Genomic DNA, 15,489 nt, shown 5'->3' on the forward strand with positions numbered 1-15,489 from the left:
ATGGGGTCTGTGTGGAATATAAAAAATGAGATTAGAGATACAGAAAGGCAGAAAATATCCAGAACTGTGTGATTAACGGAAGACCCTGACTCTACTCCGTTGAAGGGTGTGCTTTTGACCCTTCCTGGTATGTCTGCCCAACCTACAGCCCCATTCTCTGAGCCTTCCCCACCCACAATGGTTGGTTCTGAAACCCATATTTGTGGTATACCACCTTGTCCCCCAGACCAAAGTTGATTGGAGGGGTGGGCACTTGACACAGAACTGAGGCAATCAGATTCTCCATCACAGAAACTTGTAATAGGGCTTCAAAAGCTCTCATTAATCCCTTCTATTTGCTTCGTATATAAACTCAGGAGTTTCTGGAGCCAATGTGGAGAAAGGTGCCTTGAAGAGAAAGTCCAGAGAACATGAGATATGTCCTCGGCAATCTGGGGGCCTCGGATGCTGGTTTCTGAGTCACAGCTGAGAAATCTAAAGCACATGAGCTTAGCTGAAGAGGTGTATGGTAGAATTAAGGGATGTGGTTTGGGAGATAATAGCCCTCCCAGAATTCTTGGGAGAAAAGGATGCATGCGTGTTGCCCAGGCGAGAAGTGGACTGTGGACAAGTGAGAGCCAGCATGGCGTTGTCTCATATCCAGTCCAAAAGGGCTACCTGGGGGTATGAACAGAAAGTGGAAATAGGCTGCCAGCAGCTGTGGTAGTGTTCTGGGGCTGCCTAACAGAGTACCACAACCTGGATGGCTGAAAACAACAGAAGGTTATTCCCTCACAGGTCTGGAAGCCAGAAATCTGAAATTAAGGTGTCGGCAGGATCATGCTTCCTCTGAAGCCTGTAGGGAAGGATCCTTCTTTGCCTCTTCTGTAACTCTACTCTCTGCCTCCATTGTCACGCGGTCATTTTCCCTGTGTGCCTCTCTTCGTCTAAGGACATCATTTATATTGGATTAAGAGTCCATCAAACTCCAGTATGACCTCATCTTAACTTAGACCTAATTACATCTGCAACGCTGCTACTTCCAAATAGGGTCCCATTCTGAGGGTAGGAATTCAATTATGGGGGAAACACAATTCAACCCATAAGAGATACATAGGTTTTGGGGAAGGACTCTTTTTTTTTTTTTTTTTTTTACCACCAACCGATATGGAACCTTTATTTTTAAGGTAATTTCTGTGCATCTGGAGTATGAGAGTAATCCTTTTACAAATGGAACTGATTACTAGAATAAATGACGACAAAACTATAACTGGTTATTTCATGTGAATCCACAGGAGTTTAAGCTTCAAATCCAGCCAAGAAGTTTGTTACAATCTCTTTCAGCTTAGCATCTGACTGTTCTGAGATCTTTCCATCAGTCCTTATATTGCCCAACAGGGCCTGGTGCTGGCTGATAACATGAGCCAGGAAAGCATGCTCAAACTTTGTGATCTTGCTGGTCTCCAATTTATCAAGATACCCTCTTACACCAGCATAAATAACAGCCACTTGTTCTTCAATAGCCATGGGAGAATACTGTCCTTGCTTCAGCAGCTCAGTCAGTCGCACACCACAATTCAAGAGTTGCTGAGTGGCAGCATCGAGGTCAGAACCGAACTGGGCAAAAGCAGCAACCTCACAATACTGAGCCAATTCCAGCTTCATGGTCCCTGCCACCTGTTTCATGGCCCTCGTTTGGGCAGCAGATCCAACACGGGACACAGGCAAACCAACGTTAATGGCAGGACGGATGCCTTTGTAGAACAATTCTGTTTCCAAGAAGATCTGTCCATCAGTGATGGAAATGACATTTGTTGGAATGTAAGCAGACACATCACCAGCTTGTGTTTCTATGACTGGTAAAGCAGTCAAGGAGCCACCACCAAAAGAATCATTCATTTTGGCTGCTCTCTCTAGCAGACGGGAGTGTAGGTAGAACACATCACCAGGATAGGCCTCACGACCAGGGGGCCGGCGGAGCAGCAGAGACATCTGACGATAAGCAACAGCCTGTTTGGATAAGTCATCGTAGATGATCAAAGCATGTTTGCCATTATCTCTAAAATATTCTCCCATAGAACAGCCAGAATAAGGAGCCAGGTACTGAAGGGGAGCAGCATCAGAAGCAGTAGCTGAAACCACGATGGTGTACTTCATGGCATCTGCATCTGTAAGTCTCTTCACCAACTGGGCAACAGTGGATCTCTTCTGACCAATAGCAACGTAGATACAGTATAGCTTCTTCTTTTCATCAGTTCCATCATTGAAACGTTTCTGGTTAATGATTGTGTCAATAGCAATTGATGTTTTGCCAGTCTGTCGGTCACCAATAATCAGCTCACGCTGACCACGACCAATTGGCACCAAGCTATCTGCAGCCTTAATACCAGTCTGCATTGGTTCGTGCACAGAGATTCAAGGAATGATCCCAGGGGCTTTCAGGCCAACTCGCCTACGGGTCTTGGAACCAACTGGACCCTTTCCATCAATGGCATTACCAAGGGCATCTACAACATGGCCCAACAGCTCCTCGCCAACCGGAACATCCACAATGGCTCCTGTTCTCTTCACAATATCTCCTTCCTTAATTAGTTTATCATTTCCAAACACGACAACACCAACATTGTCAGGTTCCAAGTTCAAAGACATATCCTTTAAACCTGAAGAAAACTCTACCATTTCTTCTGCCTGAACATTTCTCAGCCCATGTACACGGGCAATACCATCACCAATGCTTAGGACACGCCCCGTCTCTTCAAGGTCAACAGAGGTATCAGCTCCAAGAATACGCTCTTCAAGGATAGAGGACACTTCGGCAGTGCCAATCTTCTGAAGACGAGTGTTAGAGGCATGGAGGTTCCTTGCAGCAATGAAGGAGGATCCCAAAGCATTTTTGGAGACCAGTCCAGCCTGCCGAGGGAGGGCGCGGACCACGGCCGCCGCGACGCGCACGGACAGCATCTTTCCACGTTCTCCTTGGGTTGTTTCTCTGCAGCTGCAGCCTCTGGACTGACTGGTGGGGAAGGACTCTTAAGCAACAGGCAGAAGAGAGACACTGTGTATGTGTCTTTTGTTAAGGGAACTGAATGCAGACGGACTACTGCTTTTCTCCCCGATTCCACTGCCTGTAATGATGGCGTGCTGGTACCCCCATCAATAAAAACAACAGGCACCAAACAGTGCTCCAGTACCATTCCAGGAAGAGTATGCCTGCTTCCCTTTCCCTGCTCCAACATGGAAGGGTCAAACCTGCTACTAGAAGGAGAGCCCCTCAAGGAACAGAAACTGAGAAAAATTGACCCAAGCTGCCTTTGACTTCAGGCTTCATGCCTGTAAGTGAGTGGAGGCTGGGGGAGGGAAGAAGTCTCAGAGTATTGGTTATTATATGTCATTGGACATCTTCATTACTGAACCGAGAGTGTGTTTTTTCCACTTGAACTGACTGTAGGACTTCTATTTATTACTTAGGAATGGCCAGAGGAGTCATTTGGCCTTTCTGAGTCTTGATCCAGGGGCAAGGGAAGAACCAGACAGACCCATAGAATCCACACTTACAGCAATAGAGAAAGATAAAAATAAAGGTACTTGATGCTTACAACCCATGAGCCATGCTTGCTCAGCGTAATAGTTCCACATGGTTCTCATTTCAGTGAATAACTTTACTTTCTGGCCTATATTTCAGCCTTCCATGAACTTGGTTAATGTTTATCTTTGCTCTATTAACTGATCTATATTTGATACATTGGCAAAAATCTGTTTTTATTTTGTTTTGTTTGGTTTTGGTCTGCAAAACTAAGGAACAGTCGATAAATAGTGACTCACCTAAAGTAACAGGATCTATATTTGGTGGCCTGTCAATAGGTCTTGCCCTTCTGTCTTGCTGTTTGCCTCTTCAAGTCCCAACACTAAGTAGGTAAATGTTCACTCACTTGATCATTCCTTCAGCATGTACTGAACACCTGCTTTGTGCTATGCATCATTTCAAGCTTCTGAGATATGGTGGAGAGCAGAACAGACATTGTTCCTGCCCTCATGAATGGAATATTCTAGTGGAGGGAGAAACTGACAGATCAATAACTATAGCCAGGTAGAACACATGTCAGGTGGTAATATGAGAGCAATATATTAAAACAAAAGGATTATGATTTTGAAGTCAACATCGAGTGAAGCAGATTAGAATACTGTATATGAGGTTGAAAATACTCAAAGGCAAAAAATCAAAAACCACCAGACTTATCAAGTGCAATATTTCCCACTTTCTCATTCCCATTTCTCATTTTCTGAGCTACCACTTTTAGAAAGAAATGCTTGATTTTTAACACCTTCCTGGATTTTTGAAATGCAACCATATGCCCAGAGGAAGATGAAGTCTGAGTTTTGAATATTGGTTAATATCTATCTTATTCTTTCTCTGGTTTCTCATTCTTATTCTGATTTCAAAAGTAATAGATGTAAGTTAGAATCTGAAGAACATAGAAAAGTATAAGAGGAAATAAAAATCATCTCTAATCCTACCTTACTTTATTTCTTGATTTCTGGCATTTCCAAATTTGTACTCTCCTTCAGGGGTAAAAAAAAAGGAGAAGAAATTGAAAATGGGTTGGAAACAAAATTAGTAGAAGCTCAGGCGCTGGGTTGGCTCAGTGGGTTAAACAGCTGCCTTTGGCTCAGGTCATGATCCCGGGGTCCTGGGATTGAGCCCTGTGTCAGGCTCCCTGCTCAGTGGGGAGTCTGCTTCTCCCTCTCCCTCTGCTGCTCCCCCTGCTTGTGTGCTCTCTCTCTCTCTCAAATAAATGAATAAAATCTTTAAAAAAATTAGCAGAGGCTGTGCATATGCAGAATTTTTATTGTTCTGCGGCAGGAGATACAGGCACTAGAGCATTCTGGATGTTTCTGGACTTTGGATGTTTTATACTGTGCTCTGTGTGAAAATACCCTGTTGTATTCTTTTTAAAGATTTTATTTATTTATTTGAGAGAGAGAGAAAGAATGTGTGGGGGAGGGGCAGGGAGACAAGCAGACTCCGGGCTGAGCAGGGAGCCCACTCAAAGCTCCATCCCAGGACCCTGAGATCAGGACCTGAGCAGAAGCCAGTCGTTCAACCAACCAAGCCACCTTTTGTATTTTGAATCGTTACATCCTAATAGAACTCAAAGGATCATTGAATCTGTATTTTTCATCCCCAAACAACAGTGCAAATCATTAAAGATCTAAATCATCCCATGGACTTTGAGAGCAAAGGGAGTGGGGAGGAGGGTGTCAAACTGTAATTACTACTGTTCAGGACAGAGAGGATATGAGGAAGTCAAAAATTCAAACCAGCAGTTTGGAAACATCAGTTTATAAGTTGGGAACCTGAGGCTGAAGCTTCAAGGGGCTGGCTGAGGTTTCCAGGCTGGCTAAGGACAGGAGATGGAATGATAGCTTCAGCTTCCAATGGCTAATGACGTGCTTCATGCTGGTTACTAACTTCTAACTTAAGTACTTTATTTAAACTTTTTGTTTTCCTTAGAAAGAGTAACCTTTTCTGGTTCATCTTGTAAGACTTTGGACGACCAAAGTCCAGTCCGACTCAGATGTAATGACTTGTGGGAAATTTCATGCAGACTCACTACTGTCTAGTTTCTAGAAATAATTTCGGGGCAGTAGAGTGAATTATCAATATGTGATGAACATTGATCCTGAACATGGGAACATGACTTTCCGTCCACATTTCCTTCCTCAATATTCACAGGTGCACATGTGTGTGTTCATGAGCACACACGCACACACACACACATTCCTTTAGCGCTCCCTTTTCTTTCCTGTTTCCTAGAAAAACATTTTAAAAGCTAAAAAAATATTTTGGTGCCTTCGGATCAATTTTCCATTTGGAATAGCTCAGCAAACAGCACTGCTACACCTTTTGGACACTTGGAACAATCTTTTCTGAAATTCCAGATTTAAAAAAAGATCTTACTACAAAGAAAGTGGCAAAGGCCTAAGTGGGTGTTAGGAGCCTGAAGACAGAATTGAGAATCTGATATGAATAGCCTAAGATCAAAGCAATCAAAGCTGCTAATAAGACTAAAGATAATAATGCGATGTGTGGCAGTTAGACAAAAATGATTTTAACAAGGAAGTGCCAGTCTTATTGTATTGAATTGGCCTCTTGTGTGTAACTGCAGCTGCTCTTACTAGATATGAAATAAAATATGTTTTTCTAAAAAAGCTCTTGATATTCCTTATCTTCTCAGCAGTTTAATGAAAACTGAAAAGACAACACAGACTCTCAGGTGAGGTCAGTTGTATCTCTCTCCTCTCTCTTCCCCTGCTCCATTCTTGGCCAGTCCAGGACATTCTTAGGATATTTTATTCGATTTTCTTTCTTCCCAAGCAATGCATTATGTACCTATCAAGTGATGTTTGGTAATCAATTCTTGATCTCTCCTGGAGGTCAGTCAATGACACCGTTTAAATTGTCATCTCATTTCTGTCCTTAAAGAGAATCCATCCGTTTGAGCACACAGAGATTTCAAATGCAGGTAGGATACTAAACCATTCATGAACAAGATGACATTTTTTTTCTCATCAAGACTGTCAGACTTTGCTTTTATGGGAAGACGGACTTCTCTTCATTTAAAGTTCCAGGTAATAGGCTATTAGCTCAACTCACCTATTCACTGTTAGTCTTCTACGTATCTCTTAGTTACTCTTATTTTGGGAGTAGAGGATATGGATGGAGGAGGAAGGAAGCTGGGGACTCAGATATGGAGAAACAGAGACTTAAAGTCAGAATTCCGAGGTTCAAATCAGGGGAAGCTGTAAATTGCCGTATATTGCTACTGCACAGGATAGGAGGTAGATATGTTGGGAGTACCTCCAGGCAGATTAATAGGATAGAGGTAATATCCTAAAAGTTAACAGGATAAGAGTAAAACCATTGTGACAAAACCTTGAAACTGTGGCTCAGTGATTGAGGGATCCTTTAAAAGTAAGAAGTTTGAAATAACTAGCATACCTACTGTTAGTGCTCACAATCCAAGTGTCTTTTTTTCATGTGCACCATCGGTTACGTAAAGTTTATTTCTCCTGCAGATCCTGAATCTTTGAGAGCCAGACTCAAGTGTTATTTTCAGAAGGTTTGGTGAAAACTTCAACAGCCGTTGCATCTTTCTGAATGCTTGTGCTTCCAATCAGCTGGGGGCCATTTTTAGCTTTTCAAATTAATAATTTGAAAAAGATGCAATGACTATACATAATGACTTTATCTTGTCTGCAGAAATGATTCAAAACAGCGGTTGCTACACACACGTTGGTCTCATTAAGCCAGATTCTCATGCAAGAGCACAGGTATTGGTATCAGCGCTGCTATTGGGTAACTACTTAACTGTGGAAATAATGGCAGAGCAGAAGGTGTGAGAGAGCATTAACACTGATCGTTATCCTGCTGGGGGTTTAGCATCTCCACTCGATTTTCCCTTTCTCTTCCATTTGGAGCAATGTACTGCACTTAAGCAAAATTCCTCAGGGGTTGCAAGAAATGTAATTGCATTTTTTTTAAAGTAAGGAATTCGCTTTAAAGAACATTCTAAGGTATTTATGAAGATCTTCGTAGGGACCCTGATTTTACTCTATTGTCAGTTCCATCTCTTTGTTAAAATATCCCCATGAATGGTTTTGATATGCAAATAACGAAAAGGCAAAAAAACCAACAAAACAACCACTCTCCTGCCAAGTAAACAAAATCTTGTAAATTATCTGGGAAGAAATACATTTCTTTGGTGAACCTTTTTTGATTTTAGTTAAATGTAAAATGTCTCTTACCCACGTCACTGTATTAAATACCAGGCAATGATGTGATGGTCTGAGAAAATGTACAGCGAGCCCTATCCACGGGGGTTCTGGGAAGAAGATTTGAAGGTCTCACTAAGACCCACATCAAGCCCAGGAGGAATTTCCGATTCTTCATGCACAGTTCAAAACAGCTAGAAGCTCTAGAATTCCAGTGCCATCAGTTATGACTGACTCCACAGGCACCCTTGTCCTGTTTACGTAGACAATGGGGAAAACTATTCTTGTTTTCAGTTTGATTCTACACAGCCTGTATCCTGCCACTCTCTCTCTGATCTGTTCGTTGAACACTGAAAAGCAAAGGCAGCAACAACAGGCCTTGAGTGGGACAGAAAAATCAGTATCAAAAAAACGGGGGGGCAGGGGGGTGGAGGGGGGTGTGTCTCAAGAAAGAGTTCCCTGATAGAAACTGTTTCATGAAATATTGACCAGTGCTGGATGTGGTCTTGACCCTTTTTTCAATGTTTCCTTTTATTGTGATAAAATACGCATAACATAATATTTACCATGTTGACCATTTTTAAGTGTAGAGTTCGGTGGCATTAACTACATTCACATTATTGAACAACAACAACTACCATCCATTTCCAGAACTTTTACACCTACCCCAACGGAAACCCCATACCCGTTAAACACTAACTCCCCGGTGCTCCCTGCCCCGGGCAAACCACCCACCCACTCACTCTCTATCCCAATGATACTTGACTCATCTCGACAGTGCTGCCAACTCCTCAGTATTCCTTGACTTTTGGAACTTTTTGTTGTTTATTTTCAAAACCAATCAGAGCAAATGCACAGCAGCTGGGGAAGGCGGAACCTCCAGGGATCCATTTGAAAGAATGATTATGCCAATAATAAAGCTTGTAAAAGGAGCTATCATCCCTGAATGAGGCGGACTCTCGCCTAGGCTATGCCAAACTTAAGGCAACGTTTCTGCTTTGAAATGGCTGGTGATAGCACATTTAGTCTGCAAATGGGGGAGGAATTCAATCACCTGCACCCAGAAAGCCAGCACAAGGAAATGGATGGCTCTCGGATCTGGCTCACAGTTATTATTGAGAGACGAAGCATTTGTTTCAGAGTCATTGTGACTCAAGTACCACAGGGCCAATTGGCTCATTTGTCTCGGTTTATCTAATTACCAGACCAAGGTGAAGATTTGGAATGGTTTAAAACCTGGAAATGAAGCCTTTGTAGGCTTTGAACTGGATGTGGTCCCAGTTCCGTGAATGAAATGCCAACAGTTTTCCCCATTCTACCCTCTCCAGTCCTCCCTAGTGGCCCCACCTCCAGGAGAAAAACAAAATCAAGATTAACAGCCAATCTGGAAATGTCTGACCCTAGGAAAAATGCTCTTCTCTTAGTGGCAGAAAAGGGTCATTTTACCTGAATTATCTCAATAATTATTTCAACTCAACATTTCCCCATGCCTGTGTGGACACAACCTAGATTTTAGTTAAATTATACCTCTGGTCCCAGGGATGTCATTCTGGAAAGTCTTGCTTATAATATCTATATTTTAAAATTTTAACAAGTGTGCAGAGTTTACACAAGAAGAAATAAGCACATAGGGACATGGATTTCCTGCAAAGAAAAAAAAAGCCAACTCTAAGAACAATTAGTCTATCAGTCCCACTTAAACATGCAATAAACCATTTGTAGATGCTCCTTAGGGGGATTTTCACTGACTCAGGGGGCAGGAGTTCCCAAGTACAAGCCAACTAAAGACAGGACATCAACTTCTGTTCCCAAGTGCAGTACTGAAAACCTTCTATTAGGGTTCTAGGGAGATTTCTTTTAGGACACGAGAACACCTGAAGATATGATTTCTTTTTACATATGGATATTGGTAAGCACTTGGGGGCTATTAAAGGAAAAAAATACATCATAAAAATGAAAGACTTTGGTAGGTTGTTTGATGTCTCATATTAAATCATCATCACAGCAGAATACATTTCTTTATTAGATTGGCTGGGAATGAGACGATAGATTGATTATGTTTTGATACAGGGAAGGAGTCACTCAGGCCACAGGTTTGTCCCCCAGGAGGGCAGAGTCTTTGGGGGTCTGCAGTAGGGGGCATTGCTGAAAGTGGGGATGGGGATTTAAAAGGGATGATGGGACGCGGTGGGGTCTCAAAGAGAAGCTCTGCCCCTACCCCTTCCTCCAACCCCGGGGCTGTGTGGCTTTGGCAGTTCTCTACAAGATGATAACTGGACTGGCCCAGCAGGACTAACTCTGCAAGGCCACATGAAATGGATATGCCTGGAGAACTTCCCATGCAGAAAGGTGATTAACTGGAAGCAAACCTGGGAACACAGGGTAGGCTGTCACTCTGAGGCCTGGTTGCCTTGGGTCCCAGTTTCTCTAGCTCTGAGATGGGGTTCACAACCAGTGAGGAGAGTTCCTAAGTTTCCTTAGGAAAGACGCGGAGAGGAGTGCCTCTCTTGTTTTGCTCTGTATTGATGCTCCGTATTGAAGAGAGGGGTTGGTGTGTGTAAGACGTGGTTCATTAGGTTGGTTTGATACCAGCCAATTGGAACAGAGGCTTCTATTGAGAGAGAACATGTCCAGGGCCATGTGTGTCTGCCTTCTGGCTTGCCCCATAGTATCCTGCCCAGCAGGTCTCGGCTAAAGGACCTGAGGTTTCACCCTCCTGACAACCTGTGCTACATGAGTGATAGCAGCTGATGTGGGAAAAGGTTTGTTTGGGTCACTGTCCTCCAAAACATCTGCTTGGAAGCCTTGAGACTTATTGGACCCTTGCTTTAGGCCATCTACATATGATATAAAAGCTGGATTGCTAGTTGACATGTGTGTAAAGAAGAGGAGGTGTGTGGGTTAAAAGCCCAGACTTGAATATGAGATAGACTCGGGTTCAATTCTTGCTTCTACTGCTTACTCAGTGTATGACCTTGAACAGATTACTAAGTGTCTCTGTGTCTCATATTCCTCATCTGTAAAATGGGAATATAGTTATACTTATGCGAAGAGATTGTCATGAGAATTAAATGAGATAATATATGTAATGCACTTGGTACAGTCCTTGGCCTAGGACCCTATGGGGTGAATATTCTTATTACCCTCACTTTATAAAGAAAGAAATTGAAGCTCTGAGGAGACAATTTTGCCCAAGGGGCAAAAGTTAAGTGTTATTGTCCCCATATGAACAGAAAACCTTAGTCACTCACTCATGATCACAATCTCTGGCCTTCAAAACTAGGTGTGTTGGAATAGAACTACCAAGGGCAACAGCTTAAATCTTCTCTGACCTTCATGAGAACACCCACAAACAGTAGGAAATGATCCACAGGGTCCCCCTCATCTGCTTTTCTGCAAGGAGCCATTGTGGAAACTGAGTCCAGGCCTCCTTGCTCACAGGTGGGACACAAGGAAGAGAAGAGAATATGGAGAATTTCAAGATACAGGCCTGATACTCAAGAATAACAGAGCCCACTAGAGCCTGTTTTTTATGTGGGCTTATTTATTCAACAAGAAATATTTATTCTGGAGAATAAATGATTAGACAAACATCAAATGTATCCAATAATAGATCATGCCTCACCCCGGTTTGAAACTTCAGACAATTAACTGGTTACTTTCTCTATTCAAACAAGGCAAGTGATTTTTGTAATTTTTTTCTTATTGAATTGACCTTTTCTTTTTCGTGTATAACTGAATCAACCAATTCTTTCAACATCTTGAATAACAAGCCAGTGTTTGAATCTCCACATAGCCTTTGTATTGACTGTCATGATACAAGTCCAATTAATGCAACAGTTGCTTAGATTGGACTTCTTCACTGAATTAGATCCTCCCTCCCTCACCTCCCATCCGTCACCCCGCATTGAGTTGACCATTTCTTTCACTAGACCTACTAAATTAGTAGGTTGCTGTGAATACAACCTTTTTTCCCTCATACCTTCTGTAGTCACAGATAACCAGCGTTCTTAACATCTCGGGTATTGTACCAGCAAAATCGGAAAATTGAATTCCTTTCTTTACTTTGTATTTCAAGATATTGTTGGGAAATTTATGGGATATATAATGCAATTTAAAAACTATAAATTCACCTCCTTAAATGTTTCCAATATTAATTTATAATAGACAGATATTTGTATAACAATTTAACAGTGGCACCCAACGCTTATTTGTTCCATTGATTTTCTTCTGCCACAAATGCACTGAAGTGCAAAGTATTACGTACACTTGCAGCTTGTTTTTGCAGTCGGTTGGGGAGAGAATCATAGAGCTATTTAATCTTGGGATTGAAAAAGATCTAAAAGGTGATATTGATATGAGTGTTTAAATCCTTTCAGTTTTCTGAACAGGAGACCAAATAAAGGTAAAGCATTTGATTTCTAAATAAACCCTGATATATAAAACATCTCCCAATACTTAGCACAATGAATAGAAAAATATATATTTATTAATTATAAATGCCACACAAAAGAATCTTTGGTATATGATACTAGCCATATATATATAACATTACAATAGGGCACCATTTACAAAATGTCATTTATTTCCTCACTGCAGTGTGTGTACCTTTTATACTTCAGAAATAGGATTCGGAGAAACTGTCCTTTCCCTACGTTGTATTCACTGGTAATATTCTCCTCATCAAAACTGCAACTCGCCAGCAAGTTGTCAGAAAACATAACCAAGGGGCGCCTGGGTGGCTCAGTTGGTTGGGTGACTGCCTTCAGCTCAGGTCATGATCCTGGAGTCCCTGGATCGAGTCCCGCATCGGGGTCCCTGTTCAGCGGGGAGTCTATTTCTCCCTCTGACCCTCCCCCATCTCATGCTCTCTCTCTCAAATAAATAAATAAATACAATCTTAAAAAAAAAAAAAGAAAACATAACCAATCACCGTTCTTCGCGGACATACTCCTTCAGACCAGCCCCTAGGTGCTCCTCAGACAGCTCTGCTGTGCACAGGGTGCCTTCCTGTCTCCATCGGTGCTCACACACGAACTCCAGCACCACTGCAAAATATTTCCTCATGTAAGTACATCATGATAAAGAGTAGCTTTAAGTGGAAATAAAACAACAGGGGATGGGGTGTATAGTTTGTGGTTCAACCTTTTTCCTGTGAGATGTTTAAACATTTTTTCCCCCAAACAATAAAGGCTTTAAAAAAATACAGTTTCCAGTACTTATCCAACATGTAATGCATGGGGTCGAAGTCTGTCTTTCCTGCCCACCCCCCACTACCCCTGTCCCCCCCCTGCCCAGACTTTTGCCTCAAGAGGACCCTTTCTCTTTTCTAGGCTCCATCCTTGCCCAGGTTACCATCTTCCCGACTCTTTGTATTCTTGTTTTACAAGCCACTATCAGTAAGGCCTTTCTCAGAATCCATTCAAATGTTAATATTTTAAGGAAAATCAAGAGTTTTCCTAATATTACATTAGTATATATTTGTCATATAAAAATTTCAGAGCCAAAATATAGAAAGAAAGACAATAAAAATCATTTATTATCCTATACCCCAGAGATAACAGCTGCTCATATTTGGTGGGGATCATTCTAATTTCCAATCTGTCTTCTTAGCGTTTTTACACATTTTCCTGTTTTACAAAATTGGAATTACACCACACATATTATATAAAAACATTTTCTCAAAACATTACATTTTTTTCCACCACAAAGACGCTAACCCTTTACAATGCTTAAGAATCACCTGGAGAGGATGTTCAACTGCCTCTTCTTAGTCCTTCTGCACAGAGACGTGAACCAATAAGCCTGGACTAGGATTCAGGAGTCCATGATTTTAATAGGCACCCCTAGCTGATTTTGATACTGTTCTGCTCAAACCATACTTTAAAAAATATGGTTCTACAACATAATTTTTCATAGCTATGTGGTATCCCATTGTATAGATGTATACACATTCCATAATTCATATTATATTAAAAATTCTCATTTCAGGTGTTTCACACTCAAGTAGAATAAAGTAGAGTGATATAAGGAAAAGAAGGCTCCAAAGTCCCAAAAAACTGAAACTGATTTTATATGTTGGTTTAACATACTCATTGTGTCATTTTATTCAAACTACCCCCTTGGATAAATCCCAGAAATGGGTAGGTTCTCTCAGAAGTAATTTTTTTGGGTGAATTCAGTTGGGGAAAATTACCTTTGAAAAATTTTACAGAAATTAAACTTGTTACAAAATCCAAGTGTAACCCAAATAATATTTATACCAAAAAAAAATCTCAAGAAAATTCCGTTGTTCTAAGCCCTTCTTACCTCTTTCCGTACCCTAGTTCCTCATTTATGACTGACTTTTTGTGCCTTTATCTGTAATTCCTCTTTGGATTCCTCCTTATGTATATGTCATTCCTAATGTCTTTCCAGAACTTCCTTGTTCTTGGCATCTCGCTGTCTTATAAACTTCCCACCATTCCTCTCTACCACCATCTGAGTGTTTCTGTGGTGGATGCCATCTATAACTTTTCAAGGGATATTAAAAAAACCTGACAGCATAGTAAATGGGTGCTTTATCTAATGCCTGGTTGGGATAAGGGAGGATGAGATAACACCAGGAGGACCCGGAATCTGTTTTTCATGGCAGATTAAGCAGCTGACCTTTTGTTAACTTTGGAGGCCACCCATATTTAAAGTCAGCAGCAGCAGAACCCTTGAGAACTTTGCCTTCCAAGGGGACCCAGCTGACTGGCTTAACCTCTGCCCCTGGTAGAGTTCATTGTTTACATCTGTCTGTTATCATAGGCCTCATGGAGACAGACACCATAGCATTGAGGATGAGCAAGAGCAACTGGAAAGGCTAATGGGGGCAGCAGGTATCTGGGAGTACTGTTGATGGATGATCACATTGCTAGGTTTAATCTTTGTTTTAAGCCCTTCATTTTTAAACAAATGAATTTTAGGAGGGAAAACTGTTTATCTTCTTTTAATGGGTACAAAGTAGTCATCAAACATAAATATGCTGGCCAAAGAAAAGACTGGCGAACACCCAGGAGTCCTGACATGATGATGGTGATGATGATGATGATGATGATGGTGATGATGGTGATGATGGTGATGATGATGATGATGGTGGTGGTGGTGATGGTGGTGATGATGATGGTGGTGGTGATGATGATGGTTATGATGATGATGATGGTGATGATGATGTGGTGGTGATGACGATGATGATGATGGTGATGATGATGATTGTGGTGGTGGTGATGATGGTGATGATGATGACGATGATGATAGGAAGTTTCAAAGGTTTGAGATGTTTAGCCAGTTCATATGAGAGTCTCCAACTGCCTCAAGAGGCTCAGATAATCTCAGCACATTAGCCCTATAAGTGGCCTGTAAAGAGATTCTGGGTTTCAAACATCTTTACTTTCCTAACGATGAAAGCTCACATGCACAAGCCTTTCCTACATGACTCCACCATCTCCAGCCCATTTGTATGAGCACAGTGGACCACTTGCCCTGATGCCAGATAAGGTGGCAAAGAAAGAACCAGCTATCCCAGGCATTTTGCACATGACAGCATAGCCCTGAGAGGAGGTTACATAGCAGAGTGGCTTAAGGAACCTGCCCAACGTAAGACAGGTGAGGCATAACCAGAACTTGAACCCAGATCTGATCTAACTCCTAAATCTCTCATTTTTCCATGCTCTTTTGATTCTTTCCTCTCTGCGCAGACATAGTAGGAAGTTA

At 41.7% G+C, this 15,489-nt stretch overlaps 2 pseudogenes; both read right to left on the reverse strand.

Annotated features, from left to right (window-relative positions):
• Positions 1–1,134: 1,134 nt before the first annotated feature.
• Positions 1,135–2,955, reverse strand: LOC114221238 (ATP synthase F(1) complex subunit alpha, mitochondrial pseudogene; annotated as a pseudogene).
• LOC148162518 (ATP synthase F(1) complex subunit alpha, mitochondrial pseudogene) lies at positions 1,279–2,376 on the reverse strand (annotated as a pseudogene).
• Positions 2,956–15,489: the final 12,534 nt, after the last annotated feature.

This window comes from Eumetopias jubatus, unplaced genomic scaffold, assembly GCF_037043125.1.
Source record: "Eumetopias jubatus isolate StellerSeaLion01/CBP00866 unplaced genomic scaffold, mEumJub1_p1.0 scaffold_14, whole genome shotgun sequence".
NCBI classification, from domain to species: domain Eukaryota; kingdom Metazoa; phylum Chordata; class Mammalia; order Carnivora; family Otariidae; genus Eumetopias; species Eumetopias jubatus.